The sequence below is a fragment of the Panthera uncia genome, unplaced genomic scaffold (assembly GCF_023721935.1).
Source record: "Panthera uncia isolate 11264 unplaced genomic scaffold, Puncia_PCG_1.0 HiC_scaffold_1662, whole genome shotgun sequence".
In the NCBI taxonomy this organism is placed as follows: Eukaryota; Metazoa; Chordata; class Mammalia; order Carnivora; family Felidae; genus Panthera; species Panthera uncia.
In genome coordinates this window covers 17,021-41,108 of record NW_026058319.1, presented here as the reverse complement: position 1 = coordinate 41,108, position 24,088 = coordinate 17,021, and the positions used below count along the sequence as shown (strand labels likewise).

The 24,088-nt window shown below is 59.8% G+C and overlaps 1 pseudogene; it reads right to left on the bottom strand.

The window, feature by feature from the left end:
• Nucleotides 1–894: 894 nt before the first annotated feature.
• The window catches only part of LOC125917296 (obscurin-like), a 39,042-nt pseudogene continuing 15,848 nt past the window's right edge, over nucleotides 895–24,088 (bottom strand).

The following is a 24,088-nucleotide window of genomic DNA, read 5'->3' as shown; positions in this document are numbered from 1 at the left end:
GACAAGGAGATGGAGGCTGGGAGTTCCCAGGGGGACACAGCTGGAGACACACATATGTCCACGGAGTCTGACAGGGAGATGGTGATGACATAGCAACAATATGCAACACCAAGACATTGGACCACGTGGCCACACATGATCTTTACCCTTGACAGTCAGCGTGGCTGATGTCATCTCCTGCCCGCACACACATGAGTACTCCCCGGCATCCACCACAGCCAGGCCACGGATCTCCAGCTCACACACGTTTCCTTCCTGCCTCAGGCTGACTCTGTCCCCAGCTCTGAGGGTCTCAGACCCCTTCCTCCACTCCACGGGGGCCACCTTGCTTAACTCACAGCACAGCTTTGCTGTGGCCCCTTCCGTGGCCTCTTCCTTCTTCAGGCTCTTTGTGAACTTGACAGGCAGGCCTGGGGATGGTCAGAAAGACACAGACATGATCACTGTCTGAGCACTTAGACAAGACACGACATGAACAGCGAAGGTAACACACAAATCCAACTGGGCATGGGCTAAATGCTAGGTGTGCTAAATGTGCTGTGTGTTGTGGTTTCCCTCAGCCCAGCCTGTGCACAATGTGGCTGTGGCCTCTTCTGTGGCTCCTCAGGCCTCATACTTTTTATGACTCTGGCCAGCATGTTTGGGAAACAGCCAAGAAGCAGGGAGCTCAGTAGGCTCTCTGGGCACTTGTGTCCAAGATGGTACCCACACAAGGATCCCACAACTGCAGAGGGCCATGGGGCTTATGAGATACACATGCACCAACAGGAGGGGGCAAATGGCCTTGCACAAACAAGGGGCACAAGGACTGACACCAACAGCAGGACATGTGCTGGATAACAATAAGGATCCAGGAGACCCTGAAACCACAGTTGAATAGAGACAAATGCCCACGAGTCCTACACAGAAGATGGTGATATGGTCACAATGTGCCCACATCGAGCCACTGGTCCACATGGTCACAAATGGTTTTTACCCCTGACAGCGTGGCTGAAATTCTTTCCTGTCCACACACACACAAGTACTCCCCGGTGTCTGCTAAGGCCAGGTCACAGATCTCCAGCTCACACACCATCCCATCCTGTCTCAGGCTCACTCTGTCCCTCGCTCTGAGGGTCTTGGGCCCCTTCCTCCACTCCACGGGGACCGCCTTACTCAGCTCACAGTGCATAATGGCTGTAGCCCCTTAGGTGGCCTCTTCCTTCCTCAGGGTCTTTGTGAACTTGGCGGGCAGGGCTGGGGAGAGCCAAGGAGGACTCCAGGCTCTCTTGGGGACTCTATGTCCAGGACAAGACACCCACAAGCACCACACAAACTGCCCAGGGACACAACACGAATGAGTGAATGGAGCACAGAGTGGGTGAGGAAACAGTCCAGGAGAGGCAAACACAAGCCTGGACACAGATACCAGAACAAATACTTGACAAGGAGATGGAGGCTTGGAGTTCCCAGGGGGACACAGCTGGAGACACACAGATGCCCACAGTCTGACAGGGAGAAGGTGGCAATAATGGACAACATGCAGACACCAAGACACTGGCCCACGTGGCCACACATGATCTTTACCCCTGACAGTCAGCATGGCCGATGTCCTCTCCTGCCCGCACACACATGAGTACTCCCCAGCATCCTCCATGGCCAGACCACGGATCTCCAGCTCACACATGTTTCCGTCCTGCCTCAGGCTGACTCTGTCCCCAGCTCTGAGGGTCGCGGACCCCTTCCTCCACTCTACAGGGGATGCCTTGCTTAACTCACAGTGTAGCTTTGCTGTGGCCCCTTCTGTGACCTCTTCCTTTCTCAGGCTCTTTGTGAACTTGGCGGGCACAGCTGGGGATGGTCAGAAAGACACAGACACAGTCACGATCTCTGAGCACATGGACGAGACAGGACACAAGCAACACAGAAAAGACAAAGAAATGGACACAGGCCATGTGCTAAGTGTGTTGAGCACACACTGTGGGTTGTGGTTTCCCTCAGGCTGTCCTGTGCACAGTATGGCCATGGCCTCTTTGGTTGCTCCTCAAGCTTCATAATGTGTATGATTCTGGCTAGCACAGCTGGCGAGTCAGACACAGGACAGAGGATTGGTGAGGGCCGGACACAATAGCACAGAGGACAAGACAGAGTCCCATGGGACAACAGGACCAGCAGTGACCAAGGAGTGGGTAAGTGACTGGGATGCTGTCTTCCGGTGGTTCACACAAAAGCCCAGGAAGGGGAGAGATTCGATGGAGTAACAAGGGAGGTGACACCAGAGAATGTGAGAGAGAAAGAACGTGAAAACAGAATGAGTGCAGATGGATGTCATGAAGTCAACTGGACACCAGATCACAGCTCTGCTTGGCTGCATGTGGTCTTTACCCCTGATGGTCAGCATGGCCGACGTCCTCTCCTGCCCACACATGCATGAGTACTCTCCAGCATCTGCCACGGCCAGGCCACAGATCTTCAGCTCACACATGGTCCCATCCTGCCTCAGGCTCACTCTGTCTCCAGCTCTGAGGGTCTTGGACCCCTTCCTCCACTGCACAGGGGCTGCCTTGCTCAGCTCACAGTTCAGTGTGGCTGTGTCCCCTTCCATGGCTTCCTGGGTCTTCAGATTTTGGATGAACTGAGCAGGCAGTGCTGTGGAGGGTCAGATGGATAGAAGTCATCAATCCCTCTGGAGGATTTGGGGCATGACGTGAACATTCAGGATCAACAAAGCAGAAGTATGGAGGAGGACAGGCAGATCAGCTCATGTTCGACTGCAATGGCCTCTGGCATCTTGCCCTGAGGGGCATTTTACCCAGGGACTGCCTCTTTCCAGGTGTCATATCTTCTCAATATCCTCATACCCCGACCTTTCGTACTAGCCCAGCTCTGGCCTCACCGGCACTGAGCTTGAAGCCAGGCTCCTCCCACTCACACATGACATTATGTCTCTTTCATGGAAGAATGCCCATGAGGCACCTCGTGGCCATGACATTCACTGCTCCACTGCTGCTTCTCACCCCATGTTTCCCAGCCAAAGCAGGGCATCCGTCTCTTGCTGCCCACACCTGGGCTCATTGCACACTATCCCCACCCACACTAGGCCCTCTCTGCTCCACCTCACATGTTCTTGTCCAGACTCCACCAGACACTCACTCTCCTGCTCAGATTTCCAAGACTATGATGGATGCAGCCATGGCCTTTTAACCACCCCCCTGGGCCCTTGTCACCTGAATTCCAACTGTAGGCACAATTAGGTCCAAAAGTTATAGGTGACCAGTGTCCACCCTAGTCACACCATGTTGTGGGGTGACCTCCGTACCCCAAATTCATGTCAAGGCCCCAGGGGGCCTCAGAACAGGGCTGGAGATGGAGTCTTTAAAGAGGTGGTTAAGGTAAAAGGGGGTCACTAGGGTGGGCCCTGATCTTATATGACTGGATCCCTATCAGAAGAGGACATTGGGACACACACACACACACACACACACACAGAGGGACAGCTACGTGAAGACACAGGACATGAGAAGGCAGTCATCTGCAAGCCAATGAGAGGACTCTGGAGGAACCAGCCCTGTCCTGACTGGATCCCAGACTCCAGCCTCCAGGACTGGGAGACTACACGTTTTCAATGTCAAGGCCACTTCTCTATATCTCAGTCATGCCTGTTTTGATAGCAGGAGCATTTCCTGCCATAACAAAGACCTCAAGTTCTAGAACCAGCTTTGGAACTGATGTTGAGTGAAGGCTGGGTTTTGACAGACAGCCGGATAGATCTAGATTGCCTGGAGTAGATCATGGGAGCAGGGGTCAGTATAGGCATTACGGCACTTCTGGTGAGGCCCAAATCAGCAATGAGAAACAGCTGACTGGACACTTGCAGGAAAAGTAGTATCTGTAGGAAGTAGCAAGGAACCTGGATGAATTCTGCCCAGTCTGTGGGTAGATGAATTCTGCCCAGAATCTGTGGAAGGTGGGCCTTGTGAGCAGTGAACTTGCACTGGTTAGCTGAGAGATCTCCAAGAAGAGAGTTGAGGGAGCAGCCTGATTTCTTCTCACTCCTTGTGGTGAAACACAGGTAAGAGCAGGGCAGAAGCCGGGAACAGAGATGGGGTTGCCCAGGCAGGGTGTGCGGAAGGCTGGTCTGATGAGCCACACTCCTGAGAGCTGCATGGGAGACCAACAAAGTTTTGGAGAGCATGCAGAAATGCTACAGCCACGCCTGAATCAGAGAGGCGAAGGCTGAAATGGAGGAAACCATCAGACTTCCAGGGGTCCTATGGGATGCACCCATGGAGCTGCCCAGCTGTGGACACGTATCACTCGTCAAGAAGAGCAAAGGAGGAAAGCAAGGGAAATTCAGAGGCTGCAGGGCCGCCACAGCATGGAATCCACAGGCCAGGCCACATCTACCCACAGCCCATGGCACCACTTGTGGGCCCAGAGGACAGAGCATTGAGCCAGAGGCTCCTTGTCCAGCCTTAAAATCCAGGAGTCTTTCCTGCCCAGTGTCGTGCCTCCAGGGACCAGGGACCTCTTCCCTCATTTCCGTTTCTCCCCTTCAGAACAGGAATGCGTATCTGGTACATGTCCTGCGGCTGCGTTTGGGAGGTGTGCAGTCTGACCTCGCAGGTTCACAGCTGAGAGGAAGCCACCTTGAGTGTCACCCAAACCTGGTGCACATGCTTCCATCACACTCTGGATTCTGTGGTGACACTGGACTCAGGTAAGGCTTTGGAGCCTTGGGGACAGGGTGTGCATATGCTGCACGTGGGAAGGACATGCATTTCCAGGGATGTAAGAGGGCAGAGTGTCACGCACAGACTTGTCCCACCAGAAAATTGTATCCTGGAGTTGTGCCCCTGAGACCTCAGAATATGAGCACATATGGAAATATGATTACCTTTCAGAGGGGTAATTAGGGTAAAGAAAGTCACTGGGCGGGTCATTATCTAATCATGCTGGCATCCTAACAAGAGGGGATCAGGACACAAATAAAGGGACAGCCACGTGAGGACATGGGAGGAGACAATGTGTACACTCTAAGGACGGATGCTGCTGGGTCCCAACACCTGGATTCAGACTTCCAGCCACTACGAGTGTGGGACCCGTGACAGTGTTTGTCCTGCAGCCCAAGCCAAGTGGGACAGAGCCCTTCAGAGGGCAATCAAACCCTGTCACCAGACAAAGGAGGGCCTGGCCTGTCTGGCCACCTTATCTCTGAACACCCCAATGCTGCCCTCAGTCCTCCTCCACACATCCGTCATGTGTGTGACATGCTCCCAGCCCCACAGCTGGTCCCAGGATGCGTGCCCATCCACAGCCCAATCACAGGCCAGGAGCCCCGGGCCATTCTGCTGGACTGTGATGCCCATCTGTACATGTTTGCCTGGGGGTCCCTGTACCATCCACCCCGGGGCCTGGACAGGACTGACCAGTGTGTTCTTAGTGTGAGACTGTGGGATGCTCCACATGGCTATTGTGTGGTCCTGGAGAGACAGCAACATTGAGAGACACAGGGGAGCAAAGACCAAGAGGCAGGGGGAAGTCACTCAGATGGCCACACACAGTCTTTACCTCTGACGGTCAGTGTGGCTGATGTTCTCTCCTGCTCACACACACATGAGTACTCCCCAGCATCATCCATGGTCAGGCCACGGATCTCCAGCTCACACATGGTCCCGTCCTGCCTCAAGCTGATTCTGTCCCCAGCTCTGAGGGTCTTGGGCCCCTTCCTCCACTCCACAGGGGCCTCCTTGCTCAGCTCACAGTGCAGAGTGGCCGTGGCCCCTTCTGTGGCCTCTTCCTTCCTCAGGCTCTTTGTGAACTTGGCGGGCAGGGCTGGGGAGAGCCAAGGATCAGGAGGACTCCAGACTGTCTCAGGGACTCTATGTCCAGGACAAGACACCCACAAGCACCACACAAACTGCCCAGGACCACAGCATGAATGAGTGAACGGAGCACAGGGTGGATAGGAGGCAAATGACCCAGGAAAGACAGACACAAGCCCAGACACAAACATCAGGACAAATACTGGATGGGGAGATGAAGGCTAGAGTCCCCAGGAGGACACAGCTGGAGAGGCACAGATGCCCACGGAGTCTGACAGGGAGAAGATGGTGACATAGTCACAGTGTGCAGACACCAAGCCACAGGGCCACATGACTACATGCAATCTTTACCTCTGACAGTCAGTGTGGCCAATGTCCTCTCCTGCCCACACACACACGAGTACTCCCCAGCATCCTCCATGGTCAGGCCATGGATCTCCAGCTCACACACGGTCTTGTCCTGCCTCAGGCTGACTCTGTCCCCAGCTCTGAGGGTCTCAGACCCCTTCTTCCACTCCACGGGGGCCACCTTGCTTAACTCACAGCGCAGCTTTGCTGTGGCCCCTTCTGTGGCCTCTTCCTTCCTCAGGCTCTTTGTGAACTTGGCGGGCAGGGCTGGGGAGGAACAAGGTGACACAGAGAGCATCAGACCAAGTAACTTAAGAAGTCAGGATGTGGACACTCAACAATGAAATGCATCCTGGATCAAATAGGAAATCAAAGAATGGACACATGGACACATGGGTGGATCACAGTGTGTGGGGGCTGGGCAGCAGGGAGACAGAGGAGCTGGCATCCACAGTGGACCTCAGGACATGGACACATGCATGGGAATGGTCATAGTGCCCACAGAACAGATAGACATAGTGGCCAACGGGGACATCTGCCAGCATCTTCCATGGTCAATCCTGTCTCAGACTGTACCTGATGCTAGATTCAAGGTCCCAGGTCCCTCATCCACCTCACATACCCCAGGCTGCCCTGCTTGGACCACATCATGGCCGCAGCCTCTGACAGCTGCTCCCAGACTAGAGGGCACCCATGCTCCATGAGGTCACCCAGTGCTCCTATGGCAAAGATGCTATGTTCGTCCACACAGTTCAAGCACCATAGGGGCCCGGGTGCTCCTAGGATACCCTCGGGATGTGGGGAGTGGCCTCATCCTACCTTGTCTCATCTGCTTCCCTGCAGGAAGTGACCAGGCCCCCATAAGGGCCCCTGAGGACCCTGGTCCCATCAGGGAGCCACCAGCCACACCATGGCAGGGCCTGTACTGAGCCCCTATTCCCAAGGGTCTCGGGCCCCTCGCACCACTGCACAAGTTCCTCCCAGAGCCTGCTCAGGCCCCAGGACCTTGGTGTAGGGGTTGTCAGGCCTGAGAGGAGCAGACAGACGCACAGAGAGCAAATGAGAAATGGCCACAGATATCAACCTGGCAACACAGCTGCCTTTTGGAGGCAGGGCCTCGGGGACAGCAGGCAGGATGACCCATGGCAGGCAGCTCCACTGCATAGGGACTCCCACCTGCCCCTCACAGGGCCTGTCATCCCTAACCCCTGGACCAGCCCTCCTGTCCTGCCCTGCATCCTGAATCCCACCATGTCTGAGATGCCCCACTCCCAAAAGACCTCCTGCCAATGCTGTGAGCATACCTACCCACCTGTCAGCATAAGACCTGGACCCCACCTCCACATGGATGTCCCCCTGTCTCCCTGGGCATGGCACACATGACCTTCCCCTCCGTCACCCGCAACATTCCATCCATACCCACTGTCACCTCCACACCTGCCTCACCTCACCTCCATACCTGCCTCACCTCATGTCCACACCCACTTCACCTTCCTGACCACCTTACCTCACATTACCTTACCTCATCCACCTCGCCTCATCTCCACACCCACCTTACCTCACCTCCACATACACTTCACCTCTCCACACCCACCTCACCTTCCTCACCCACCTCATCTCACTTTCCACACTCACCCACCTCACCTCCATATCCACCTCACCTGACCTCATCCACCTCAATTCACCTTCCTCACCCACCTCACCCCCACACCTGCCTCACCTCATGTCCACACCTACCTCACCTTCTTGATCTACCTTACCTCACATCACCTCACCTCATCCATCTCACCTCACCTCCACACCACCTCACTTGTACAATCACCTCACCTCACCTCATTTTTCTCATTCACCTCACCTCAACACCCTTCACCTTCACACCCATCCATCCACCTTACCTCAACACCCATCTAATCTCACTTCCACACCTATCACCTCACTTCACTTTATCTCTGCATCTACACCCAGACTTCATGTCACCTCAACTCAACTCACCCCCCCCACACACAGACCTCCCCTCAACTCACGCTACACACCCAATATAGCCTCACTTCACTTCACACACTTTCTACATAAACTCACCTCACTCACCCTCCACACCCACCTCACATGATTCACCTCATAGTCTACATCTACCTCACCACATCTTACCTCCAAACCCAACTCATCTCACCTCACCCCACCTCACTCTGCACACCTTGACCTTGCCTCCATCCACCCTCCACATCCACACTTCACCCCCCCACACACAGCTCTTCCATGTCCCTGCATGTGTTTCCTGGCTCCCCTCCTCAGTCAGCCTCTCAGTATCGCTGCGTTGAGTGCCAAGCTTCGATCTAGTTCCTAGCTCCTCTGTGGCACGTTCCCTCCAGAGAGCTCATGAAGTCTGTAATCCTCAGTTGTAGTGTAGGATGCCCCCCATTTCTCCCTGAGATGTAACCCCCTGAGGGCAGAAAGAACCTTATTCTCTGCAGTTTATTTGGGATGAGCCTCACACAAGCAGATGCTAGAGACTCATGCTGCAGGATGCAGGAGACAGAGGCAGAGAGGCAGAAGGACCCTATGGCAACCAGGGCAGAACAACAGGACATGACACAGCTTTTTGAGACATGGAGACACTGCTCCACATGACCACACAAAGTCCTCACCCCTGACAGTCAGTGTGGCCGACGTCCTCTCCTGCCCGCACACACATGAGTATTCCCCAGCGTCCACCACAGCCAGGTCACAGATCTCCAGCTCACACATGGTCCCATCCTGTCTCAGGCTGACTCTGCCCCCAGCTCTAAGGGTCTCAGACCCTTTCCTCCACTCCACAGGGGCCTCCTTGCTCAGCTCACAGTGCAGAGTGGCTGTGGCCCCTTCCGTGGCATCCTTGCTTCTCAGTCTCCCTATGAACTCAGCAGGCAGGGCTGGGAAGAGTCAGACATAGAAGATCATATTCTCTGGAGATTTTGGGGGGGTGGTGGTACATGACGGGACAGATGACAAGACAGACTTCTACAGAACAACAGGACCAGCAGTGAGCAAGGAGTGGTAAGTGGCTGGGATACTGGCTTCTCACAGTTCATACAACAGCCCAGGAAGGGGAGAGATTCCACAGAGTAACGGGTGGAGGGTGACACCAGAGAATGTGGGAGAGAAAGAACATGAACATGGAATGAGAGCAGATGGACATCACAAAGTCAACTGGACACCAAATCACGACTGCTTGGCCACACGTGGTCTTTACCCCTAACAGTCATCATGGCTGAAGTCCTCTCCTGCCCACACACACACGAGTACTCCCCAGCATCTGCCACGGCCAGGCCACGGATCTCCAGCTCACACATGGTCCCGTCCTGCCTCAGGCTGACTCTGTCCCCGGCTCTCAGGGTCTCAGACCCCTTCCTCCACTCCACGGGAGCCTCCTTGCTCAGCTCACAGCGCAGCGTGGCTGTGGCCCCTTCTGAAGCCTCCTTGCTTCTCAGTCTCCCTATGAACTCAGCAGGCAGGGCTACAACAGGGCCCAACAGGGAATGTCACCTTTGACCTCCCACAGGGATGAAAGGAGCATGTGGGCAAGGCAGGCACGGATGCTTACCCTTCACTGTGAGCATGGCCAAGGTCATCTGGTCCCCGAAGTGGCAGGAGTACTGCCCGGTGTCCTGGGGCCGCAGGTCCCGGACCACCAGCTCCAGTACTGCGCCCTCCTGACGCAGGCTGTACTTGCCTCCGGGCCGCAGAACCTCATCTCCACGGCGCCACTCCACAGGCGCAGCCATGGATGACAGCACACAGCGCAGTGTGGCAGCTCCACCCTCCGGCACCTCCAGGTCCTTCAGCCCCTCACGGAACCGCACCGGCCGTGCTGCAAGCAGGCACAGGCTTGGCTCGACCCCTCCATCCTGCACCCCAGCTGAGGGCCCCTGGGGTTGGGGACAGCTGAGGACACAGCAGCCAGAGGGCTCAGGCAGGCCCACCTCGCCCTTTCTACACTGGGGGTTACGGGCAGCGAACTCCAAAACTCTGTCCTCCGGCGGGGGGGGGGGGGGGGAGGCGGGGGCAAACGGTTGGGAAGAGAACTGTGTCCCCCACCCCGATTCATATGCTGGAGCCCCAACCCCCAGAACCTCAGGATGTGACTGTGTTTGGAGATGGAGTCTTTACAGAGGTGATTTTGGTAACCTGAGGTCATTGGGATGGGCCGAATCCCACGTATCTGAGCGATCACATAGGAGCTGAGGACACAGACAGAGAACAAAGCCAGGACATAGGCAGGGGGCGGTGTGTGCAAGCCAAGGAGAGAGGCCTCAGTGGGGAAACAGCCCCGCCCACACCTGCATCTCAGACTTTCCCCTCCAGGACTGGGACACAGTAAATGTCCATGGTTTAGCTGGTCTGTGGATCCATGGTATTTGTCATGTGGCCTATGCTGAGACACTTGGAGATGAACCAAGCCAGGAGGAGGGGACACAGAGATGTCAGAAAACAAGACATAGGAATGAAGCAAGTCAGACACTGCTGGTCAGGAAACACAGGTGGAAGATGGTCAACTCTACCAAAGCAGCAGACACCTGGACATGCACAGGGGGGGCCACAGGCTCCCCCCACACAGAGAGTAGGACATGAGCCCAGGAACTCACCGTGGACCCTGACAATGGAGCTGCTCCAGGAGCCCCCGGCCTCACACTTGTAGCGCCCACCGTCCTGCACAGTGGTGCCCTTGATGACCAGCTGGGCCCGGTGGCCCTCCTGGCTCAGCTGGCACCGGGCTGATGGCCGCAGGGTCTTTCCATCCTTGGTCCAGCACACGGGGCTGTCTGGGGCGGTAGTCTCACAGACTAAGGTCAGATCCTCCCCCTCTGTGACCGTGGCATCCGTGAGCTCCCGGGAGAAGACACTTGGCTTTTCTGGAGGTGCAGAGGAAAACTCAGGACGTGTGGGCCCCTGCCCCATGAGGCTGGGGTCACAAATGGGCTGCCGGGGATACAGAGCAGGCCTGGCATGGCCCAGCCCACACTTTGGAGACTGAGGGATCAGCTCTGCATACCACATGCCGCAATCACCTTCAAAGAGCCCCACCTCCCCGGGATCTGTGGGCCGGGCACCTTGTCTGTGAGCCCCAGGACCATGCTCTGCACACAGCCAAGATCTGCCTTCTACAAGGCTGCACCCTCAGCCTTATGGACCAGGCCCCATGCCGGCACTGGGCACACAGCCCACCTGTGACCCGAAGGGTGGCTGAGGTCCGCTGGTCCCCTGCCTCAAAGTGGATGGTGCCTGAGTCCTTGAGCGCCAGCTGCCGCAGGGTCAGCACGTGGTAGCCACCTGGCTGAACCTCAATCTCATTGAGCTCATTCGGGTGCAGGGGCGTCTTGTCCAGGAACCAGTGGACAGGCTCGTAGTCGGCAGGGGAGATGCGACAAGAGAAGGTGGCCGAGGAGCCCTCACGCACCTCCATGTCCTCCAGATCCTCCGTGATGAGCACTTTCCGGCCTGCAGGGCACAGACCAGCAAGTCACGGTCCCTTGCAGCCAGCTGCCAAGGGAAAGGGGCACTCCCCAAGACTGGGGGTGGGCTCACAGCTGGACTGAGTAAGGCTCAGAATGATGAAACCCAGAGCACAGCAAATGTATCAGAGCTCAACTGTTCACACGTGCGAGTTTTGGCTCCACTGATGAACCCCAAGCCCACTTCTGGGGTCCTTCTCAGAGCACATGGGGTGGGTCAGAGCGAGCCCCCCTCTCCCCAAACTCTTCTCCACACCTGCCTACGTCCATCCCCAAGGTCACAGAATGCAATTAAATCATGGATTAAAAGAAGAAATAGGAGGGCCCCTGGGTGACTCAGTCAGTTAAGCATCCAACCTTGGCTCAGGACATGATCTCACAGCTCCTGGGTTCAAACCTCATGTCTGTGCTGACAGCTCAGAGCCTGTAGCCTGTTTCGGATTCTGTGTCTCCCTCTCTCTCTGCCCCTACCCCATTCATGCTCGCTCGCTCTCTCTCAAAAATGAATAAACATTAAAAAATATTTTTAAAAAAAGAAGAAGTAGGACTGTGAAAACAGTTGTGGCTGTTGCCACACTTTTACTCCTCGCACCTGGAGGCATCCCCAGGCCATACTCCCTGCAGAGCCCCGATGTGGGGGCCAGGCACATTCCAGCACACAGGTTCCGAGCAAACAACTGCGTGAATTCATGAGGACACGTGTTCTTTCACACTGTGTCCCTTTAGTAGGACCTCAGAGACAATACCACCCAGGGCCAAGCTCCCAGGGATGGGGAAACTGAGGCTGGTCCCTGACAGCCTCCAAGCCCACTTTGAACAAAGCTTACTCCCAACCACACCCCCGGCCAGCATGGCACCGGGCCCCACCTAGCACCAGGAGCCGGGCCTGGGAACAGGCCTGGCTGATGTCACAGGTGTAGGTGTCGCTGTCCGCCTTCTCCAAGGCGCTGATGGTGAGCCTCAGGGTCAGGCCCTCCTGGCTGGGTGCATGCTTCCCAGAGGCATGCAGCTCTGTGAGGCCCTTGCGCCAGATCACCACAGCTGCGGGACGCTCTGTCTTGCACGTGAACACGGCTGTGCCCTTCTCTTCCACGTGCAGGTCGGTCAGCTCCTCCGTAAACCAGTTGGCCTTTTCTGGGAGGCAGTAGGAAGAAGTGGAGGTTGAGGGCTGTGCAGACCCCATGCCAGCCCCTCTGGACAGGGAACAGCCCCCACCATGGGCAGGGAGGGAGGGACAGAGGCCAGGGGACCCATCCCAGGGTCTCCTGTGGGGTCACCTTCCACACGGAGACTTGCTGTGCTCTTGGAAGCTTCTGTCTCACACGTGTATTCTCCTGAATCCTTGAGCGACACCGCACGGACCACCAGAGTGGCCCAAGTGCCTTCCATGACCAGGTCATACTTCTGACTCTTGCGAATGGCCTTCCTGTCCTTTAGCCAGCGCACCGGGGTCCCGGCCCGAGACAGCTCACAGCTCATCACCACATCCTCACCTGGAGCAGCCTGCTGGTCTTCTAGAGGCTTCGTGATACCTGCCGGCCTCTCTGAAGAGAGCAGAGAGCAGAACAGCCCCCGTGAGGCATGGCCACACCCCAGCTGTGCTTAGGGTGAGGGCAGGGCAAGCACTACAGAGGTGGAGACCACAGGACCTTCTGGGGCCTCAGGGTCTGGAGTTCAAGAGGCCCCACAGTCACAAGGCAGGGGCCTGGGAGGGGAGATATGAGACCACAGACCCTCACACCTTGGTATCACTCAGAGCCCCAAGACTCAAAGCGTGGCCACCACCATTGCCAGCTGTGAATTGAATATCACCCACCTGCACCAGTATTTATACCAGGTACACAAGCTTAGGAATGCCAATGGCGATTTCACTAGCTCAGTGAGCAGTGAGCCCTAGGGGCCACCATGCTGTCAGACCCCCAACCCTGCTCCTGCCCACAGACTGGAGGCTCTCGCCCCACAGAGTGAGCTCTCTGAGATGACCAGACACCCCTTGCACCCCAGCAGGTGCTTCTGGGCCTCCAACAGGGGAGCTCCCTGGGGACTGGGGGACTGTCCCCAGAAGCACCATTTCTGGCCCAAGGCCCCACTCCACCCTCAACCCAGTGGAGACAGGCCCCCATCCCTGCACACGGTGCCCACCTCTGATGATGAGGGAGGCCTTGGAGGTGAGGTCCCGCACGGAGAACACCACCTCCCCAGCGTCTCCAGGAACCACATCTTGAACAACCAGGGTGTATTTGCGGCCCTGGCGTGTGGCCCGGAAGCGGCCAGAGCCACCCACTGTCTTCCCGCCAACTGTCCATATGGCCACATCGCTGGGGTTCTCATGGGACAGGACACACTCGAAGGTGCAGCTCTGGCCCTCCGGCACCTCCACCGACTTCAGCCTCTTGGTGATGCCCACGTGCAGGTCTGTGGGCCACGGAAGATGGTGGTCATGCCGGCCAGGCCCTCGGACACCAGCCTCTTAACACTGGCACTGTCAAGCCCGTTGCTGCCTCAGGTCAGACCCCACAAGGGGCAAGACCTCACTCCCTCCCTCCCCAGTCCCACTCCCCGCTAAGCAAATGTCTCCAGCTGGCCGAACCCTGTTGTATGGATCACAGAGAGCTGTGAGTGTAAACCAGCGTGGCCACCCTCCTATCTGCTACAGAACACTCACTGTGCGGAGAACATTCACTGTCCATGGTGGTGGCCAGCTCAAAGCTCCAGGAGGTGAAGGACAGGCCCGAATGAAGGAGCCATCCAGCTCCAGAACAAACTCACCATGCTTCCCTGCCCCATTCCCTGTCTCACCTCAAACCCTGGCCAGACCACCAGGGACACATCCCAGGGTGACTGCGGAGCGAGCCTGCCATGCACATGCAGGAGAGAGAATTGGACCAGAGAAGCTGGGCCAGGACAGCAGTGCACACAGGAGGCCAGGCCTAGGCTGACAGTGACTTCTGAAGGGACCGTGTGTTCCAAGCCAGGGGGAAGGGGGGGCAATGCTGCCCTGCTGGCTGTGTAACCCATGGTGCAGCTCAACCTTTCTGAGGCAACTTGATAAACCAGAAACGTGGCCTGCCAACAACCACCTTCACCAGGCTATTCGTGTGGCCTGGAAGTCCTTCCAGAGCATCCTATGCCTGACATCTGGGCCTCTGCCATTAGCCACCCCCAAAATGCGACCTTGACTGTGCTCCCTCTGTGGTTCCCACACCTGCCCACACACATCCCCTGATGCAGATTGAATGTCACTAGCCTGCACTGAATCCCTGGCATCTTGGGACTCTATCACTCATGGCCAGCCCAGTGTCCCCGAGAGCTCTTCTTCTCAACGTCCCTGCCGCACTGTCTGCAACCTAGGCCTCTTAGGGACCATCAAGCCTGGTCTTCCAGGAGCCTGCCCCTGACCTCCTGGGCTCTAGAAAGCAGCTCCTGGCACGGTTGAGCGGGTGGGCACCACAGTGGCAGGCCCCGCCTGCCCCCTGGACTCGGACCCGCCTCCTGGACCCAGACCCACCCCTGGGCCCGGCCCCGCCCCTGGACGCGACCCCGCCTACCCCCTGGACCCAGACCCACCAGTGGACAGGGCTCTGCCCCTGGACCCAGACCCGCTCCTGGACCCGGACCCGCCCCTAGAAACAGTTCCGCCCCTGGACTCAGATACACCCCTAGACCTAGCCCTGTCTGCCCCCTGGACCCATACACGCCCCTGGACGCAGACCCGCCCCCTGGACCCGGCTCCGCCCCTGGACCCGGCCCTGTTCCTGCAACCAGCCTGCCCCTGAGATGGCCCCACCCCTAGAGACGGCCTCGCCCATGGGCCCAGCTTTCCTGGAGCCTACTCCATGCCTTGGACCCGGCCCCATCTCATGGACTCTGGCCCTACCTTGGACCCGGACCCGCCCCTAGAGACGGCCTCGCCCCTGGCGACAACTCCGCCCCATGAACCCATACGCGTCCCTGGACCCGGCTCCATTCCTTGAACCCAGACTGTCCCCTGGACCCGGCCCCGCCCCATGGACCCGGCCCTGATCCTGGTGCCTACTCCATCCCTTGGACCCGCCTCCGCCCCATGGACCCGGACTCGCCCTGCACCCGCCCTCACCCCATGGACCGGCCCTGCCTCCTGGAGCCCGCTCCATCCCTTGGACCTGGCTCCGCCCCAAGGACCTGGCCCCGCCCCTTAGACCTAGCCCCGCCCCTGCACCCGCCCCCGCCCCATAGCCCGGACCTGTCTCCTGGACCCGGACCCGCCCCCTGGACCCGGACCCGCCCCATGGACCCGGACCCCCCCCCAAACCCCCCCCCCCCCCCCATGACCCGGCCCTGCCTCCTGGACCCGGACCGCCCCATGGACCCGGACCCGCCCCTTGGACTCGGACCCGCCCCTGCATCCGCCCCGGCCTCCAGGACCGGGACCCTCCCATTGGACCCAGCCCGCATAGCCACGCACCATGCACGCTGACTCTGGAGCTGGTCTCCTCGGAGCCCACACTGCAAGTGTAGAGGCCGGTGTCTTCCCAGCTCAGGTCGTGCACCACGAGCCCGCGCGTGCCCGCGGTGTGCAGGAAGTCGTACTTGTCACTAGGGACCAGCTCCACCCCGTCCTTGCGCCACACCACGCGGGCCTGGGGGTCTGAGATCTCGCACTGCAGGGCCAGCGTGCCCCGCTCCTCCGCGGACACATCGTCCAGCGCTTTCAGGAACACCACCGGCTTTGCTGTGGGGAGGTCGTGGGCAGGTGAGCGAGCGCCACCTTCGGCCTGCAAGGACCCCGGCGCCCCGCGCTGGGAGGACCCCAAGGACCTACAGCGACGCCTCACCTTTGACCTCCAGGCGGGCAGTGACCGACACCTTGGGGGAGCAGGCGCGCACAAGGCCGGCGTCGGCCCGCCGAACCCGCTTCAGCACCAGCGTGTGGCGACGGCCTTCGTGGGAGATCTCGTGGAAGCTGTCGTTGTACAGAGGTGTGCCGTTGAGCGACCACTCGACCTCCTCGTCCTCATGGGACAGCTCACACGAGAAGCAGGCGCGGCCCTCCTCCGTGGCTTCTGCGTCCTGCATCGGCTGCGTCACTGTAACCTCGCGCGCTGCCAGAGCACAGAGCCACTCAGCACCGCCGCAGGAGACCCTTCCCCCGGGGGAGAGGGGTTCCTCGCCTCCTCTCCCAGACCCCCCCCCCCAGGGACGCTCCCCCCCCCCCCCCGCGAGGCCCCCCCCCCCCCCAACCCCCCCCCCCCGGGGATGCCCCCCCCCCCCCCTCCCCCTCCGGAGCCCCCGCCCCACGGCAAGGACCCTCCCCACATCCCTGACCCTCCTCCTTGGGGACCCTCCCCCCCAGACCCTCCCCTCCGGGGACCCTCTCCCCGCCCCTCCCCCCTCTACCCCGGGAACACATCCCCCAGGCGGAGACCCTCGCCCTGGCACGGGGCGACCCCGTGAGCCCTGGCTACCTTCCACCGTGACCTCAGCGCTGCTCTGGGCGCTGCCGGCCTGGCACCGGTAGACGCCGGCGTCCGCGGGCGTGAGCCGGAGGACGCGCAGCTCCGCCATGTGGCCCTCCAGCCTCATCTTGAACTTGTCGGAGGGCGCCAGGGGCGTGTCCTCCTTGTACCACTGCACGGCCTTGGGGGCCGGCTTGAAGTCGCAGGACAGGACCACCGACTGCAGCTCGCGCCCCTCCTTGGGCTCCAGGGGCCGTGTGAGCACCATGGGGATGTCTGCCGCGGGAGGGGAGAGGGCAGCGCTGCGTCAGCGGAGGGACTGCGGGGTCCCAGAACCCACCCTGTTCCAGGTCTGCCACCAGACCTGCCAGGTCTGTGCCCCTTCGCCCCAGCGGCGCGCTCACCAGAGACCACCAGGCGTGCGGTGGAGCGCGACTTGCCGATGGTGAAGTGCACCGGCCCAGTCATGGTGGAGCAGGTTCGTCGCAGCGTCAGCCGGTGCACCGTTCCCTCCTGCTCCATGCCTACGGTGGGCCCGGCCTGGAGCACTGTCTTTCCCAGGAACCACTTGGGCGGCCGCACCGAGGGGATGGAGGTCTCGCATTCGAACCAGGCAGGTGCCGGCTCCATCACAGTCACGTCCTGCAGGCCTCGAACGATGGTGATGGATTGCTCTGTGGGTGAGGGGCTGGTCACTGGGGCGGTCCCACAGGGAGGACCGCCAGCAGCCACAGGCACAGTGGGGAGGTGCCAGGGCGGCCCCGCCCGCACCTTCCACAAAGAACTGGGCACTGGTCTTCACGTTGCCAGCATCGCACGTGTAGGTGTCCTCATCCTCCGGCTGCACGTCGTTGATGATCAGCTTGCGGTAGAGGCCGTCGCTGACCATCTCGTACTTGGGTCCTGACTGCAGCTCCACGCTGCCCTTGAACCACTGCACCTGGGCGCTGGCCCTGGACATCTGGCACTCCAGCACACCGCGGTGCCTCTCCATGGCTATCTTGTCCCGAAGTGGGCGCAGGATGGTCACCGGCAGCTCTGAGGTGTGACCAGGGGTGAGGGGACAGGATAAGGGATGCTCAGTGCCCCAAAAACCCCACCTGAACCCCCACCCATCCACCCACCCGGGTCTGGGTGCTCTGCCTGTGCAGCCTCCAGAGGGCTGGAGCCCCTCTGCCAGGGCCAGCAGGTGGCGAGGCCAGGTGTCACCCTCGGCTTCTCTGGGACCCACTGCACAGAGCTGACCAGGGGAAGGGTGGGCACACCACTCCCCCCCCCACACACACCACTGCACCGTGCGCCCTTGACAAGCTCATCCAGAGCACCCTGGCCTCACCCCTGCCCTGCCTCTTCACATCCACACCCCTCACCCTGCACAATCCTGCATCAAGCAATTCCAAATCTCATATACCTTCCCCCCAACTTGTGGCAGACCCTCCCTCCTCTATGCCCTGACCGTGGCTAGGGCCACCTGTTAAGGCCTCATGCTCACCACATGCCGGGACCCCACAGCGCTTTCTCTCCATTGCTAAGTCCCGGGAGGAAGGATTTACTGTGACCTCCTGAGCTGCCTCTCCAAGACCCCTGTCTTCCTGGTGAGGAGGCAATACCTCCTTTTCCTCCTTCTGGGTCATTGGTGTCCTGGGACTGCTGCCCTGTCAGTCCCTGTAAGGCTGCAAAACTGTGCATTCACAAACACTGTCCAGCAAAAACCCTCCCCTGGGCTCCCTCACCTTTAACTCGGAGCTCAGCTCGAGATTCTGCATTTTCGGCTACAAATCTGATCTCTCCTGAATCTTCTGCCAGGACCCTCCGGTAGATGAGGGTGTATGTCCTCCCTGGAAACACAGGCCACTCAGTACTGGGAATAGGCCCTGGGGGCAGGATGGAGGACAAGCCCTCCTGACACCTGCCCAACAGCTCACCTTCCTGGCGGATGCGCACATTGTCACTGGGCCGAAGCTTACTGCCCTCCCAGAACCACTGGGCTGGCACCTCATCGTGAGAGATCTTGCAAGAGAAGGTGGCGCCCTCCTTTTCCATCACCTCCACATCCTCCAGGGGCCTCACGATCTGGATGTTACGACCTGGGGCGGCAAGAAGGCCGTGCCACTTGTGGATGCCCAGAGCTCCCCCTTACCCCTCCCACCCAGATTGCTGAGGGGTGCAGGGCAGGGGCAGAGCCAGAGGGCTAAGCACTTTGCTGGGGGGATGCAGGGTGGCCAGGAGGCTCTTGCCCAGCAGACCCTGACCTTTAATCTGCCTACCTTGCACCTTCAGGGAGGCTGAGCTCTGAGCATCATGAGCATCGCACACGTACACGCCCTGGTCACCAAGCTCACAGCGGAAAATGATGAGACTCCGACAGGCGCCCTGGGCCACCATGCCCACTGTCTTGCCCACCCTAAGCTCCACGCCGTCCTGAGGAGGAACGAGGTCGGGTCAGGCACTGGAGGTGGCCAACAGAGCAGTCCCACCCCTGCCAGCCCACAGTGACAGGCGGGAGCAGCCCAAGCCACCTTCAGCCAGCGCACGTCCACGTTGGGGCGAGACAGCTCACACTCCAAGGTCACCCTGTCCTTCTCTGTGGCCACCACATCCTGCAGAGGGCGGCTGAACCTCACAGGCAGCTCTGGGTTGGCAGGAAGGGGGAGGTGAGAAGCGACACCTGAGATGTGTGGTCTCACACAGCCAGTTCTGGGAATGACACTCCCCACCCTGCCCTTGCCTGGCTCCCCGGACCTCATTGGGGACAGAGGCAGGTGCACTCAGGAGTGGGCCCCCCCTGTGCCCACGCACCAGTGACCGTGAGCTGTGCAGACGTGTGCACCCCCTCGGCTTTGAAGGCGATGAGGCCACTATCCTGCGGCCGCAGCCCCGACAGGATGAGGGTGTGGATGGGGCCTTGCACGGCCAGCTGGCACGTGGACCCTGGCTGCAGCCGCACACTGTCTCGCGTCCAGCTGCCCTCCACGTTGTCATGTGACAGCTCCACATCCATGGTGGCTGTGCCCTGCTCCCACACCTCCACCGCCTGCAGGCCCCGCACAAGCCGGACCTGGCGCACTGCGGGACAAACACGGGGGTGCATGAGGCACCGCCGTGAGACCCAGGCCCTTCAGCCAGCCCCCACTCACCTCCCCAGGAGCCTCAGAGCCAGCCAGGCATCCTGGAGGGAAAGGCCCAGCCCTTCCCTTCCTTCTCTCCCATCCTCCCTGCCTCCCGCCACCCCCCAGGGCCTGTCCCTCCAGGGGGACACCCCCTTCCGTCCTCCTTCCTTGACGCCCGACCCCCACGCCCAGCCTGCTGCTGCCACTCACTTTCCACGGTGAGCTTGGCCTGCGTCTTGTCGTCTGGAGTCTCACAGCCATAAAAGCCGCGGTCGGCAAAACCCACGCAGTGAAGAACCAAGCGGTGCCTGGTGCTCTCGGCGTGAATCTCCACGTTCTTGCCTGGCACTAGGGCCACTGCGTTCCGTGTCCACTTGACCTCGGGCCATGGCCGTGTCAGCTCTACCTCCATGGCCACTGAGCTCTGCTCCTCCACCGTCTGTGGCTCCAGCTTCTTTCTGAACAGCACTGGAGCCTCTGGGGTCATGAGAAAGGGAGGTCACCGCAGCCACTGCCACTCCCAGGAAAGCCAGGGCACAGAGGGGCCTGACCTCCACAGTCAGCACAGCTGCCCCCACCGTGACCTCATGTTCTCACTCCACACTAGGCCCAGCTGCACACCTGTACAGATACAACTGTAGAGAAGGGAACAGAGGCCCCGGGAGCTGCTTCTTCCTCAGCCTGTCTCTCACCTCCCACCCTCCTACTCACGACAAGCCCACCACGACCAGCAGCAATGGGGCATGGTTGGGGGGGGGGGCAGGTAACACAGACGCTGAGCCCCCAGCCAGTCTGCCCCAAGGAGACCCTGGACACTCTACGTGAAGGAGTGAAAGGAGCCAGTCAGGTGCACCTCCCAGTCCCAGGCTCTGGATGACCTTTCCAGGTGTCCATGTTACTAACTCACTCAGAACCAGCAGCAGGTCCCCAGGTGAGGTCCCAGCAACCCCCCCACCCCCAACCCTGCTTGCACTGGCTAACTCCACTCCCTCCCACCTTGCCGACCATGGGGCTCAGCTTGGGATGCCTCCTCCAGGCAGTCTCCCTTGACGGCCTAAACCTCTGCCCACCCACAACCAGATGCACCTTACAGGGGTTTACTTTGTCCCCTTCAGAGTAGGTATCTGGCCCCTGGGTCCCACCTGAGTCTCCTTTCCTTAGCCAACCAAGCCCAGGGTCCCTCGAGGTCACCCGAACCAGCTGGACACAGGTTGGCATCAGAAAGCGGCCTTCGAACCAGTCTCCCTGGGAGGCCCTCCCACGTACCTCGCACCCGGAGGGCAGCAGCCGAGGAGACCCCCTCGGCCTCTGCAGTGATCTGGCCTGGGTCGTCCAGGGTCAGGCCCAAGATGGTCAGGCTGTGGCTCGCGCCACTCTGTGAGATGAGGAACTTCTCACTGGGCTGCAGCAACGCGCCGTCCCGGAACCACCTGACTGCTGCATCGCTGGGGGACACCACGCACTGGAAGGTGGCCTCCTGGCCCTCTTCTGCCACCACGGCGCTTAACCCAGACATGAACTTGACCATGCGGGGGGCTGCAGACAGGGGTTTTGCTTGAGAGGTGAGTAGGAGAGGCAGAGACCCCCCGCCCCATGCAGACGCAGAGAGCACACACCTCCTCCAGGAAGGCCCCCAGATGCGTCTTGCCCCTGCCTACCGCTGACGGAGAGCTGCGCGCTGGTGCAGTCATCCCGGGTCTCACATGCATACTGCCCTGCATCCTCCAGCCGCAGGCCGGACACGGTGAGCGAGCGCCGGGGCCCTGTGGCTTCCATCTGGAAGCGCTTGCCAGCCCGGAGCTGTGTGCTCCCGCAGCGCCACACCACCTCGGCCTGCGGCGGGCTCAGCTCGCAGGCCAGCGTCACCGTGCCACCTAGCTCCCCGCTCACAGGCTCCAGGGGCCGGCAGAACTTAGCGGCCACCTCTGCGGGATGGAAGGGGGGTGTCAGCCACGGGGCTTGGGCCAGGGGACAAACTCTGTATCAACCAGTCATGCGCCCAGAGTGCCACTCCGGCTCCACGCCGGGATGCTGCCTACGCAACCTCATGGGAGACCCTCCAGCCCCACAGGCGCCCCAGTGCACACGGGGCTCCCAGAGGACACCCCAGCCCCTCTGACCTTCCACCTGCACTGGGAAGTCCTGCCCATCTGCGCCCACGCGGCAGCTGTACACTGCGGTGTCCAGGGTTTGCGCGCCGCGGATCGTCAGGGTGTGGGTGTCCCCCAGGCTGGCCGTTTCGTGCCGCTTGCTGCGGCGGATCTCCACACCGTCTTTGAGCCACGTCACTGCGGCCACGGAGGGCGTAGCCAGCATGGCGGTCAGGACAATGTCCTCGTGCTCCCTGACCACCAGAGGCTCTCTGCGGCCAGGTCTCTCCACCATGGGGGTCGCAGGCTCCAGCTCTGTGGGGAGATCAACGAGCATGAGAACAGGGCCCTTTCATTCCTGGCCTCGCCCATCCCACCTAGGGGCTGAACCGGGGGACGAGATCTGAAATGGGACACACACACCCCACCCAAACTTCCACTGCTGTGCCGCTGCCTGGCCCGTCCAGTCCTCTGCTGAGACTCTGCTGAACAAGTCTGACAGTTAATCCAGCAAGGCTCCATGCCACCTAACGGTCACTATCCAGGCTCCCAGGGGTGCGACAGGGTGGCCAGGAAGAGACACCTGGGGTCACGGGCCCGGGAGCCAAGAGCTGAGAGCCCAGCATCCCTGCCCAGCAGGGAAGAGGGGGCTCATGAGCAGACACTGTAGACCGTGGGCAGCAGGCAGGTCAGAGAGACCACAGCCTGGGGCCTGGGCCCACATTACTGAAAGACATTGGAGCAGGGCCAGGAGAGGAGGCAGCAGAAGACAGCTTGGCCCAGACCAAGATGGGCATCAGAGCAGGGCAAGCCCGCAGGGCTGACTGAACATCAGCTGGACACTCGGGATCCCAAGGCAAGTGACAGGGAGCCAAGCCCTGCTGAGGGCAAACCCCTCAAGTAAGTCTCCCAGAACAGGGCTGAGCTCCAAAACTGTGCATGGTGCGTTTGCAATGGGAAACGTGTCTGCTTACCAACCCTAGACAGAATGGCTACGGCCACAGACCACAGGCCTTGGTGGTCAGGTTGTGTGGGGGTAAGGTGGGGATGTGGCAGAGAGGGGCAGAAACTGGGGGACGCAAATGTCGGGAATGTCCCAGAACAGGGGCTACAGGGAGTGTCTCCAATCCAAGGACCTGGGCAGTGGACAGAGCCCTGGGCCAGGCCCGTCAGCAGAGACCCCAACACAGGTACAACACACAGCCCTGTCTGAGAAGGGCTCATTTCCTGATTTGTCAGGAGTTTATACCCTCTTCCCAATGCTGGCCCCCACCTGTAATGTTTAGGTGGAAGGACACCTTCTCTCCCCCAGCCTCACAGCTGTACTCCCCAGTGTCCGCCTTCCCCGCCTGCTGCACCACCAGCCTCCTGCTGCAGCCTGTGGCCTCCATGCACACTTTGGAGCTTGCATTCAGCTTCTTCCCATCCTTGTACCACGTCACCTCTGTCTTGTCCTGAGCCACCTCGCAGCTCAGCGTGACGCTGGCCCCCGCCTCAGCCTGCACCTCACTGCATGCCAGCTGCTCCTTGGCAAACATGGCCAAGGGCTCTGGGGACAGAGAGGGACACACAGGAACAAACACACCATCTAAGTTAGGAAGGCAGCACTGGGAAAGAAGAGGTAAACGGGATGGCTGGAATAGTCTCCAGGCTCTGCACGTGCATGGCTTGCAGGGTCTTTCCCATGTGGGCACGGAGTCCCCGCAGCTCCCTGCTGCAACCTACTCCGTGTCAGCATCTACTGGCAATGCAGGGAGAGTGGAACTGTACCTCCTATCAGTGCATGATTCTGTTGATACACTGCTGATTTCA